Source organism: Sphaeramia orbicularis, chromosome 12 (genome assembly GCF_902148855.1).
Source record: "Sphaeramia orbicularis chromosome 12, fSphaOr1.1, whole genome shotgun sequence".
In the NCBI taxonomy this organism is placed as follows: domain Eukaryota; kingdom Metazoa; phylum Chordata; class Actinopteri; order Kurtiformes; family Apogonidae; genus Sphaeramia; species Sphaeramia orbicularis.
The window spans coordinates 15763594-15773913 of NC_043968.1; positions in this window are offsets into that span (position 1 = coordinate 15763594).

Consider the following 10320-nt stretch of genomic DNA (forward strand, 5'->3'; position numbering starts at 1 on the left):
AAAGAGTTCAGTGAAAATGGCTGAAAGTGACAAATGTCTTTGCATGGCCCCAAAGTACTAGAGATACCCTTTCCATCCATGTATTACACTTATATGCCAGGTAAATGTAGGCCGACTCATTATCATCAGAGCAATTTTTTTACCCTATATAACCGCTTGACCATGCTCAAAACAGGACATCACAATAGTCAAATATAACTGAATCTGGCCTCCTCTGTGGTTTGTTTGCTCAATCATGTTTAAGAAATCAACCTAGGATTTTTAAGCATATGTAAACTAAGTTGCATTTCAGTATGCATTGATCAGTTTGATGCTGAATGAGCAGGCTTTGCACCTCTATGAGCTTAATAAAGTCATGCTGGGCTACTGCAGTGTTTTTAAAATGTATGAGAATGAATTTTCTCTGTACTGTCCGTAATGAATTCCATACGACTCCCAACATGCCAAATAACCTTTATATGTGAGTAAAATATGCACATTACATACATATAAAAATGATTTTATTTTCCGATTGCAACGAATTAAGCCAGAGACAGAACGGCAAATACTTGTTGGTTGGTCACACATGACTGCTTCAGGAAAAGAGTCGCTGTACAATTCTGCTTAGTTCATAATCAGAGAAACGTCTTTTTTTGTGTTTACATAATAAAAGGAGAAAAACAGCACACTTAGATCACAGACAGCTTTGTATTTGGCAATGAATAATGGTGTATAGAGCATTAATTACAAATGACACTGAAGTTACAAAGTGAATTTTTTTTACTCTTTGTATGCAGTAGTAGTTGTTACTATTAGTATTGTTACTATGAGGTGTTTCTTTTAATGTCTAAATAGTAAGAGAAACATGAAAGAGGAAACAGAAACGGCAATTAGTGTATAAATGAAAGACCTGAAAAAAACATGTATGCACAGTTAAATAGAGTAAGGCTCAGAAGTTAAGGTAATTTATGTTGAAGAAATGGAAGGTTTAACAGTGAAGTAAATTCATTCTACAGGGAATAAATTAATTTGTGTATTTGTTAAAAATATACTAACAGTCTTTACCCAATGAACTATTTACATTTATGTTTTCAGAATTATTATTTACACATTTAAATATTCTCATTTGTAATATACAAGCAGCTAAGATAATCTGTTGAATCCGTATTTCTGAATCACTTATATTTACCCATCTAAGTACTGTTAGCCGCTGATTGGTTAGTTCAGTCATGTGAGGATATGTGTCAGGAAGGGTTGTGGCGGTAGCTGCCGTGTGTGCAAAGTAAAGCACTGTTTAAGAAGAAATCCGTCTCCGTCCTGCTGTCTCATTTTATAAAGAGGGAACCATTAACCACCAGTGAACCCTCACATTATAATAGTTTCCAAATGCTACAACTTGTGGATCACAATAATGAATCATAAACAGGATTTAAAGACTCTTTAACTAGTGAGATTCAGGAAGATTCATTGTTATGTTCACTCACTGCTGTGGGTTTGTAACCTTAGAATAATCTGGTTACATCTATAGAGGGTATGGGATGATAGTGTTTGTATAGTAGTTCCAAGGCACTTTTTTTTTCTTTTTTATGTGTTTTTTTCTTACCATCATTTACCAAGTCTGACTATGGACCGGTCAGAGTTAAAATCCCTTTAACTAAAAAGCCCAAAACAAACAAAACAAACACTGACTCTAATAAGGGACTCTGGGCCGAATTTACAATAGGTTTGTGTGTATAAAAACATGTGCAAACTTAGTACACATGCAAAAAAATGTACAAACTGATTTACTAACAGTGTGCACTAAGGGTTGCACCTTTCAAAGGTGCAAAACAGCGTGTCTGCATACAGACTGTACGTTTGCCACAATAAATATGCAATATGAGGCGTTTACATGCAATTCTGTGTGTGGTGGGAGGAGAAAATGTAAATATATTAATTTAGCACACGCAAAGTGATTTATCAAACCCGAACGCAAATTTGCTTATAGAAACTGTGTGTATATTTACCATGTCTCAAAGGGAGTTGCAAATGGTTTGTATGCGTAATTGCGCACACATGGCTGCGGTTGAAATGATGAAACGAGATGCAGAGAACACATTTTTTCACCCTAGTGTGAACAAGTTTGGAATGACGGAAGAAAAAATTATTGAGCTGTATACCCCCCCTCCAAGCAACCAGTCTTTGTAAATCACCTGCAAACCATGGTTCAACCCCACGCGCAAAATTCTACATTGTGCACGCAAATTAGTACATGCAAATTGGGATCTTAGTAGATCCGGCCCTTTGTGTTTTTTGCAGCCAGTGCAGGTAAAGCTGTTGAGACAATCAGTTGGTTGCAATCTGCAACATCATTACTAAATGTTGTGGAAAAAAAATAAAGAATAAAAAAAAAAAATCACACACTGAACATTTAAGGGATTTCCAAACTTTTTCAAGTCAAGACCCAATAGAGTGCTTTGGTGTCACCTTGGTACTTATGAATTGCCATAGAGCACAGGTGTCAAACATGTGGCCCGGGGGCCAAATCCGGCCCACCAGATGGTCCAATCCCGCCCTTGGGATGAATATGTGGAATTGCAAAAATTACACTGAAGATATTAACAATACGGGATGTTAAAATCATTGTAGGTCAATTCAATCTAAAAACTAGAAGCACTCGGAGAGCGCAGACCTCCGCCAAGGCTGATCAGTGGCCCCCCCCGTGGGCCCCCCCACCCCCGATCACCACCAAAATTTAATCATTTCTTCCTTATCCCATTTCCAACAAACCCTGAAAATTTCATCCAAATCTGTCCATAACTTTTTGAGTTATGTTGCACACTAACGGACAGACAAACAAACAAACAAACAGACAAACAAACAAACCCTGGCAAAAACATAACCTCCTTGGCGGAGGTAATAACCTATAAATAATGAAAACTGTATATTTTTCTCTTTGTTTTAATGTATAAAAAGCTACATTACACAAGAATATTTACATTTACGGACTAGCCTTTTACAAAAATGTGAATATCTAACATGTCTTAAGAGAAGTATGTGGAATTTTAATAATATTCTGCCTGTTATTTAATGTTTTGTGTATTTGTAGATCCACTGTGATCTGTAAGTTGTGATTCACACGTATAAGTGATAAACTAAGGCGTGATATTCTTAACAATGTACTTATTTTACTAAAGCATTTTCAGGTTGTTCATATTCTTTCATGTTAGGTTCAAGTACAATTCATAGATGTAAACATTTTCATTACGGAACTTTTTCACTCAAAAGTTATTATGATCTTATTATTTATATTATTTTACTGGTCCGGCCCACTTTATATCATATCAGGCTGTATGTGGCCCCTGAACTAAAATGAGTTTGACACCCCTGCCATAGAGGACTTTTTACAAATCAGCTGTCAAAACTCTCTTTCTGAAAGTCTGTTTAATATATATTCTCTTTTCTTTTTTATATTTAACATCTAAAACCCACTGAAATTCTACATTACTCAGTGAAGAGCCTTGAGTTCTTTTAGTCGCTAAACCTAGAGTTCTATAAATTCTCATTGTACTTATGAACATTTTTACAACTCAAACAAGTAGAAAAATAACTTATGGTTAGTTTAACCTTATCCAGGTGTCTGAATCCAGGGTGTAGGGTCACAGTCTCTCGGCCTGTGGAGGAGAACAGGATGTCCAGTGTAGTCCAGGAACCGATGGGATATATCCTGACAGCAGTCTTGGTTAATCTTCAGGGTTCCCATCCCAGAAATGATCAACCAAAGCTTTTTGGAGTTAGCTTAGCCGAGTTAGCTAAATTGAGGCTAAACATTCATTCACTTGGTTAATGAATGCTAACACACCTGCTGTGTGCTAATGAGCTCACATTAATGTACATGAGCTACTTTAAGACACAGTTCAAGTGTAAGTATCTAGCTGTAAAATGTGTACCACAAATAATGACGACTGACGAGTGGCATATACCAACTCCACACTGGTTTCTACAACTTTACATGAACTTTACCCTCCATCTCCACTCTATTCATTAAGCTAACTAATGATTTTACTTCCTGTTCCCGCCTACCTGTCAATTGAACACCTCAACCAATGAATAATGAGGATTACTGAACTGACACATAGCACTTCCTGTACAACAATGAGCTCTTCAAAATACAATAGCATTTACAACATTAATTGTGCATAGTTTTAATCAGTTAATTAGATATTTACTCAGACATATTTATGATGAATTATATTAGTATTTAATCCCCTTTTAACCTTCATGCACTTTTTTTTTTTTTTTTTTTACTTTTGCCTGTTTTTTTTTTTTAACCAAGTCACATGTTTATACACATTATTAATCACACACTTAACTGTTAACGTGTTCTTTTGTTGGAAGCTCCAAGAAAAAGTCCGGATTCTTTTAGGTCTCATTTTTATAAATTTAATTGGGCTTATCTGACCACAAACAAAGTACATAGTATGACTCAGCGCTGAGGATCCACACCCCAAACAGGGAAAATGGATCCAGACCTGCCAACGCACATCACTTTTATAATCCTTGTAAAGTGATCTCCAAACTATGAGCAGAACCCCTTGTGCTGGGTGGGAGGGGCCACAGAAAATGGACTGGTGTCATCTGACTATAAAGTCAGGCAGATGTGATACCTCAACTCGTCTGCTCCTGAAGGTAAAAGTTGTATTGTCCCAGAACTAAATCCTATAAACATATATATTGGTAATATCTGTCCTTTATTGAGTGATAAAGCCACTAACCAATGTATTAGAGAAATTATTCAAAGAGATATTGTTTCCAAACCTGCAGCTGTTTTTTATTGGAATAATATTTACTATGACATAGACTGGAAAAACACTTGGATCCTGTCAAAGAAATTTATTATTACTAATAAGGTACAAGACGTTACTTTTAAATTGATCCATAGATGTTATCCGGTGAAGACCTATATGATTAAATATAAAAGAAATATTGATACTCTTTGTTCTTTTTGCAGCAACGCAGAGGAAACAATATGTCATTTATTTTGGGATTGCACCTACACACATATATTTTGGATTGATTTAAATGATTTTATAAACACAAAAATTGACTCTTTGTGTAAATTGAACTTTCAACACATTTTATTTGGCCTATCACACATTGATAAAATAACTCCAGAAAAAAGATATATTATCGACCTTTTGATTATTTTTGTCAAATTTCACATTCATTGCTCCAAATTTGCACATCAGCATCCAAACATCACTGTTTTCAAAGCCCTTTTTTCCAATTACGTAGACAATTTGAGAAACAGTATAAATTCTAAAGCAAATAAAACAAAAAAATATGTCAAATGTATAATCTTATTCAATTTATATAATTTCTATTTATTCCTCTGGCAATTTTTTTAAATTTTATTTATTTATTTATTTATTACATATTTTTATTTATTTATTTTTCCTAATGTTTTTACTTACATATATTTCTCTATGTAATGTAAAAGATTTTGTGAATTATGGAACTTTCTACCCTTGTTGTTGTATACTATTATGTATATTTACTGTTCAATGATAATTGTTCAAATAAATATTAAAAAAAAAAAAAAAAAAAAAGTGATACCTCAACTCTATGTGAAACCCCATATTGACAGTCTTATCTCTTGTTGTTTACGATCGTCTGTGAGCATGTGTATTTAAAAGTGTGCCTAAGGTAGAACCTAAGTCCTGTGGTCATAAATCTGTCAGTTTAGTATGTTGAGAGAGATTAACTAAAGGGGTGTTGTGCAAAATTAGTGGTGGGAAGACATGGACATTATTTTTGTTCCTGACCCTCCCATATCTAATTACAGATTTTGTTTTAACACTGAAGAAAAGCACCTTTTTAATGCCTTTATGTCTGGTATGAAGATGACAGTTGCACACTAAGAAGGTGCTGCTGAGAACAGAGAACGGATGGTCAAAGAGACAGAATTTCACTACTCAGAGGAAGGCTGTTTCAGAGCAGATCGACCATAAAACAGTCCATATATTCACCTGCATTGTCCATGGTCCTTAGATTTGACCTGGTCCTGCCACTGACATAGCTTTACTAATTCACCAGGAGGCTCAATAAGAAGTCAGAGGTTTTACTTTCACATAACGTCATGAGGCTTCAGGCCAAAAACACATGAAATACCATAACTCTTTAGGTCAATGACATTTATATTTCCAAATATTTTTCCTGTCTGTGTCGCAGACAGGGTGCAATGTTTCCTCTTTATAAGTGATCTAAAAAAGAAACAATAGCTTACCCACTGTTCAGGTTTGACTGCATTGTTGTGGATTATAAATCAGAATTCAGTTCTTTGGCTTCAAATGTCATTTCTCCATTTGTCTCCTTTACGTCATGTGCCGTACCATCTTCCTTTACTTCCTCTATGGAATGCACCTTTTCCTCCTGTAACCTATTCACCTCAACATGGCGATCCAGACCAGGTCAGACCTTGTGATTTTTAAGTTTTGTTGGCCACTATTTGAGCCTGGCTTGTATTCATCCACTAACCCCTCCTTCTGCTGCCTCTTCTTTTCTGTGTCATTGTCTCCAGACAGAAATATGAAACCTGTACTTATGTTTGTTACATTACAGCAACAAGTTATACATGTGCTGTTGTTGTTGTTGTTAGAATCCCCTCACCTTTCTCAGGGGTGTCCATGCACAGTCTGGCCCTGTGCTGATTGGTGCCAGTAGAGCAACATAGGTCATTTTATCGAGTTTCTGGGATATAATAGTTTTACCCTGAACAACGCCTGATATCCTTTATGTGAACGCGATAACTAGGACAGATTTGGTTGGATTTCTTTTCCCCTGATAACCAACACAGGGGACCCCAGTGGAAGCACCCCTATTGATTTCAGCATTATAAGTCATCCAAAAGGGGGCGCATTAGTTGAACATCAGTTTTTTGGACATAAATCAAGCAATAATTGGCCGATTGAGATAAAATTTGGTTCATATTGATGGTCTTACAAATGTCCATTTTCTTACTACCATCCACAGTTCATATGGTGTCATTTTCATTCACTAGGTGGAGTTTTGTGGGGAAAAATGTGTTCTCTGACCATTATTCTGTCACTATCATGTCAATGTAGCTCAAATTGAGTTCATATCGATTGTCTAACAATTATCGTGGATAGATTTATATATAGCAGAGGATTTCAGGGATATACCCTTGCTGTCAGCCCCCGACAGCGTAAGCCTTGTTATAGAAATCAACTTACTGCGTCTGTGTTCATAAATGTGTGAGTCTTTAGGAAATCCCACACAAAACGTGAATGCAGGATTAGCAGGCCTTGCTAATTTGCCCTGCCTCAGTAAATCTGGACCACAGTATACATAATTTGTCTCTTGCTAAATGTTTTATGTCACTGTAATCTTTTTATGTCTTACTTCTTGTTTTTGCCACGTCACCTCTGTATGTTAAATGGTTTTGTTGAGGTCAGTCTTAATAAACTATTTCAGAAAACACTTTTAATCACAAAAAATAATTCACATATCATTGTATTGCTGTATATTTTTTCTACCAATTGGTGATGCAATTAAAACCACTCTGTAATGCATTTCGAATTCCGACCCTTCAGTTTTAAGTAATGACGCTATATGAATGTGATGGAATATCATTGCAATACATGACTTTCACTGGACTTTTCTGTGATGAAATTCCCTCTTATGAGCAGCAGAGCCATGTCTTCTGTGAGTTTTTTCTTTCTTCCATCAGTGTGACTACAGCACATACATAGACTGATTTGTGATACCACCTGTCTGTTTTACATTCTTAGTGCCACAGTAATATGACAGTAGGAATACTGATTAGCTCAATTCAGGGATATAAGCTTGACATTGATGTTATGTTAATGCAGTGCCACTCTCCTGACTGTGTCCACACACACTGAGCACCTCTAGCATTAGCCGTGAATTTTCATACGATCCACCGATAATGGAATCTCATTTTATTCAGAGAGAGCGGTGAAGGACACCGAGCATAATCATGGCTATGTAAATATTAAGATTACACCTCTTACTCACCCGCATAAACCTGTAAGAGCACCCCTGAAACACATTACATATTGTTTTACAAAAAACAGTACAGGCTACCTTTGATTTTGCCGACAAAACACAGAATCATACATTATAAATGTAGCACAGGGCTATGAAATATAAATTATCAACATGTGTTTTTTAAATTTTTAAAGCAAAAAATAAGAGATTAAGCTTTCCCCTTGATATGGATGTCAGTGACAGGTCAATATTAAAGACAAATAATTGTAATCAGTGTGACAGAAGCCTCACAGGGGTTACCGGAGTGAACATCACTGTGATTTTTATCCTAAAAATCCATTTATCTTGCATGCGTGAGGCTTTGGCTACACAAACCCTGTATTTTAGTCGAAGTGACAGCCTGCTGTTTGAACATGCTGTGGCTTATATATCCCGACAGAAGAACGAGTACAGTAGGAGTAAAAACCCTGCATGCATCCGTGAAGGACACACAGGATGGTTTTTCATAATTTGACACCATCTTAAAATATTTTTTTGCATTTAGAAAAATTTATTTCCAGAAATTTGATTAATTTATCATTCAAATGAAATACTCTTGGCTGTTCCTTCTTGCATAATGCAGGTGTGTTTGGTGTCTAAGTTTATAGTAATTTTAAGAGTAATGGATGCACTTTTAAAGTTTTACCTTTCCACTGCAGCAAAGTGCAACAAGAACACTAATGACATAAATACATAAATCAACCCTGTGAGAGAAAACATTATGGACAGTGAAGAAAAATATGACACTGCAGATCAGTAAATAAATGAGTATTTGAGTAAATATGTAAATTCGGGTTATCTTGGGAGTATTCTCTGCATTGTGCCCATACAGCAAGTCTGTCCGATTTTAACTTTGCACTAAGATAAACCATCAGAGTCCCGTCCTTTGGCCATTTCCAGCTTAGTAATACGCTGAACTAAGCAGGAGATGTGAAAATCTTAATTACAGCTCACCCTGAGATAATGATAACATTTGCATTAGCCTGCTTGTGGTGGGATGCAGAAATGAACACACACACACATGCACACACACACACACACACACACACACACACACACAAACACACACACACACACACACAAAAGAATAGCTGAAGAATGGTGAATGTTACAGCAAGGTGGAGTAAACACTTCTTTATCCTCCCCTGCTGCTTCCTTCATAAATTAATACTGCCAAGACACTTTAATAACTGAGGGTTCAACACTTTCATTGCGTTAAATTAAACAAAACAAATTAGGAGCAAGGTCAAGCTTAACCTTTATTGGTACCAGCACAGGTTATCTTGATATGGATGTTAATCCAGCCATCCATAGCTGGATTAACATATTAGACCGCCCAGGGCCAACATTTCCCTTTTGGTCCCCTGCCGACCCACTGAGAGGACCTCACATCATTATTATATTAAGATTAGAAGAAAACAACACATTGGTGAGTGAGCAAAACATTCGGCCCTATCCAAGATGATGGATATTCACAATTTATGGTGCACAGTGACATTATTTTCCAGAGTTTACCTGTTCGTTTACTCATTCGCCTTCACAGTTTTGAAAGAGACTTAAGTAGAAGTAGAGTTTGTCCCATGGGTCACAAGACTCATGTGGAATGGAAGGATGGGAGTTCATTTCACTATTTATCACAGGGCACTAACCCATAAAGACCCAAACACCCACCAGCGACCAAAACTATATACTGATCTAATATGTTTAATACCTATTGATCCACTAATCCTATCAATACATGTAAATAATTGGTGTAAAATACAGTTTGTCATCTTTTCATGGTCATCAAATATGACCCATTTGGATGTTCAGAGGCTCCATAGTGAACATGGAAACACTGTCATCTTCTACAACATTGATTCACCAGTAAAACCCATGGAGTTGGATCAATGACAGTGGATGCTGACATTTGATTTTTGTTCAGTTAATGATAGATTTAACTGAAAATGTTACTTTTCTTCACTTTTCTCTGTTTCTCATATAATAATCTTTGAATTTACTCTGAACTTTTATGAACATCTACCTGATCAGTGAATTAAATATTGAAAAATACATGAATTTCACTTAAAATGGCAAATACAGAGGATAATGTTATAATAAATGGTGATAAATCACTTAAGAAAGGTTAAAAATTGATAAAATTGATTTGGGAACTGACACAAAGTAGCACTGGATCTTTAGAAGTCAACGGGAGTGTGCAGGAGCAGGAACTGCGATAACAGTGTGTCCCTTTAATGCAGAAATGTAGTCAATAATCATCTCTCTTACAGTATCAAAAGTGCAGGAGAAGCA